Source organism: Macaca mulatta, chromosome 1 (genome assembly GCF_049350105.2).
Source record: "Macaca mulatta isolate MMU2019108-1 chromosome 1, T2T-MMU8v2.0, whole genome shotgun sequence".
Classification (NCBI taxonomy): Eukaryota; Metazoa; Chordata; class Mammalia; order Primates; family Cercopithecidae; genus Macaca; species Macaca mulatta.
In genome coordinates, this window is record NC_133406.1 from 24,703,790 (window position 1) to 24,707,388 (window position 3,599).

The 3,599-nt window shown below is 46.2% G+C and overlaps 1 pseudogene; it reads right to left on the bottom strand.

Annotated features, from left to right (window-relative positions):
* Positions 1-2,443: 2,443 nt before the first annotated feature.
* LOC697548 (small ribosomal subunit protein eS17 pseudogene) lies at positions 2,444-2,842 on the bottom strand (annotated as a pseudogene).
* Positions 2,843-3,599: the final 757 nt, after the last annotated feature.

Consider the following 3,599-nt stretch of genomic DNA (forward strand, 5'->3'; position numbering starts at 1 on the left):
TCTGCTTTTGGTGAGGGCCACATGCTGTGTCACACATGGCAGAGAAGCAGAAAGGCAAGTGGGTGTGTTCAAAGAGGGCAAAACATGAGAGTCAACTCTGCTTTGTAACAAACCACACTAGTGGGAACTAATCCATTCCCAGTAGAACTAACCCTGTCTTGGGAGAAATACATTAACCTATCTTAACCACCTAATCACCTTTTAAAGGCACCATCTCCCAACACTGCTACATTGGCAATTAGATTTCAGCATGAGTTTTGTCAGAGACAAACCACATCTAAACCACAGCACTTTATATATCTTGCTTTTTTGTTTGTTTGTTTTGTTTTTGTTCTGAAGTCCTAAATAATGAAATGGGTAAGACTTTTACAGCTACTAGGGTAGTCATTAGCACTGTTTATCAAATATTTTTGGATTGCCACCTTCTGAACATAGAGAAAGACAATATTTTCCAGCCCCCTCCTGAGTGGGACACTGTGGCTGATACAAGTCAGTATGTTGTGAGTGGAAATAATAGAAGTGATGTGTGTCACCTCTGAACTGGGGCATTTAATCACTAACAGGAGACTCTCCAGAGCTCTCTTTCCTTCTGCAAAAAGGCAAGTTCCAGCTCCATCAGCATAGGTCTCGAAGTGAGGATGATTTCAAACCAAGCCTCAGCTGCCCCATGGTAGATATGTTATATGCCTGAGAGTTGGGGATTATCTGATACTGCAGCATAATCTAGCCTATCCTAACTGAAAGGATCACAACCTAAAGAGTGCAGAAATATATCTTTATTTCCTCATAACTAACTTAACTCTCAAGCCCCCACTTCCACCAATAGTAGAAAATTTAGTGTTGTCCATTCAACTCACTTTGAGTGTAGCTCTCCCCCATTTTTTGAGGAGAGAATACTTGGTTAATTCCAAGTTCCACCCCTTGGGATAAGGATGGGACAGTACATCTAAGTTTCGGGTAATGAAGTGGGTAAAAAGAATAGTTTTTTTTTGGTTGTTTTTGTTTTGAGATGAAGTCTCACTCTGTCACCCGGGCTACAGAGTGCAATGGCAAGATCTCAGATCACTGCAACCTCCGCCTCCCAGGTTCAAGTGATTCTCCCACCTCAGGCTACCAAGTAGCTGGGAATACCGGCATGCGCCACCACGCCCGGCTCATTTTTGTATTTTTAGTAGAGATGGGGTTTCACCATGCTGGCTAGGCTGGTCTCGAACTCCTGACCTCAAATGATCTGACCACCTCAGCCTCCCAAATGCTGGGATTACAGGCGTGAGCCACAGTGCCTGGCCAAGAGCAGTTAAGTGCCCCATAACAAAGAGAGGCACTGGAAGTTACCTTTGTCCCAGGGCTGTCTTCTCATCTGCAAGCCATCACAGCCACGTGGCTCTTTCCTCTCTACCTTTGTGGTGGATGTGTCAGAGGCACGTGAACCAGAGCGACTCCATCTTGAATAGGGGCTGGGTAAAATAAGGCTGAGACCTACTGGGCTGCATTCCCAGGAGGTTAGGCATTCTTACTCACTGGATGAGATAGTAGGTAAGCACAAGGTACAGGTCACAAAGACGTTGCTGATAGAAGGATGCAGTAGAGAAGCCGGCCAAAACCTACCAAACCCAAGATGATGATGAAAGTGACCTCTAGTCGTCCTCACTGCTCATTATACACTAATTATAATGCATTTGCATGCTACAAGACAATCACACCAGCACCTTGACAGTTAATAAATGCCATGCCAATGCCCAGAAGCTACCCTATATGGTCTAAAAAGGGGTGGAACTCTCAGTTCCAGGAATTGCTCACCCTTCCCGGAAAACTCATGAAAAGTCCACCCCTGTTTAGCATATAATCAAGAAACAGCCAACCAGCAGACCTCAGGTCTGCTCTGCCTATGGATTAGTCATTCTTTTATTCCTTTACCTTCTTAATAAACTTGCTTTCACTTTATGGATTTGCCTTGAATTCTTTCTTGCACAAGATCCAAGAACCCTCTCTTGGGGTCTGGATCGAGACCCCTTTCCAGTAACAGACGCCTGCAACACTGCCAAGGCTTCTGAACATGAGGCAAGCCAGTCTGCCTCGTCCTCATCTTAACCCAAGACCTCTAAGGTTTCTAGCCCGCTCACAATGTTTCTCCCTTCTCCGCATCAGATCTCTGGACCTCAGGCTGCTGGGACACTGTGAGGCAGTCCTCGAGTAACTCATGGAGCTACAGTGACTATTGCTCTGACATCATGTGTGCCTCTCTAAGGGCCTCACTGTCTGCCTACGCTACAGCTTGGGGAGCAAGGCACGAGTGCCCTCTTGCCTCAGGCCCTAACCCCACCAAACCAATCAGAGGTTTATTTTTGTTCATTTGTTTTGTGCCGTTGTCCTAGGTTTCTTGAAAATATTACAGTATTGCAGAAAGATTCAAACAGATCCCTGAGGCGTTTTGAAAGTCATGTCACCTGTAGGCTGACTGACCTGCAGGTTGGACAGACTGCCAAATGCTGGAGTCCAAAAGCATTTTCTTAGCATCAGGATCTACTTCAATGATCTCCTGATCCAGGGCTGAGACCTCGGGAATATGATTGTCTCTTTTTTCTCCCTCCTCCTCCTGCAGCTTGATGGAGATACCTCTTACTGCGTCCCTCCGAATCCACTTCATCAGATGCGTGACATAGCCTGCTATCTTGTTGTGGAGCTTCTTGCTGGGGATAATGGTGATCTCCTCACACACGTGCTTGTCCGTGTGGCAGTCGTTGCCCAGGCACGTGTAGTACTTTTCTATGATGACCCGGACTGCCTTCTTCATGGTTTGGGTGTGAACGCGGCCCATGTTGGCGGGTCCTTGGTAAAAGAGGCCCTATCAGAGGTTTCTAACACATTTTCTACACCCCACTTCTGGCATGAAGTCAACGGGGTAGGGGGAGAGGGGTTGGGACTCTGAACATTCTCACAGGGAAGCCCAACAATATCAATATCTTACTTTCCTGCTTTCCTTTCCCAACTCTCGGGTCCCTCCCCTTTTGGAATGTAAAACTATCTCTTACATCAGAGCTACTCAAAGTGCTGGTTGGCAACAAGCTAAGTCTGGTTGGTGTCAGCACGTAAATCACCGTATTGCTTCCTTCATCAAGAAAGTCTTGCTAAAAAAAAAAAAAAAAAAAAAAAACCAACAACGAAAAAAAAAAACAGCAATAGTGCCAACTGAACGAAACAGTGTTCGTAGTGATAAAGTTGATTTACATTCTGGAATAGGCTTCTTATCTCAGTAATAAACAGGTCTCAGGAGGTAGCCGAGTTTGTTGTATGTTCCTACCTATTCTGTGGTTTGTGGATAAATTTTATGCCCAGCTTCCTTCCAGCTTCGGCTTTTTTTTTTTTTTTTTTTTGAGGCGGAGTATCGCTCTGTCGCCCAGGCTGGAGTGCAGTGGCGCAATCTCGGCTCACTGCAAGCTCCGCCTCCCGGGTTCCCGCCATTCTCCTGCCTCAGCCTCCCGAGTAGCTGGGACTACAGGCGCCGCCACCACGCCCGGCTAATTTTTTTTTGTATTTTTAGTGGAGACGGGGTTTCATTGTGTTAGCCAGGATGGTCTCGATCTCCTGACCTCGTGATC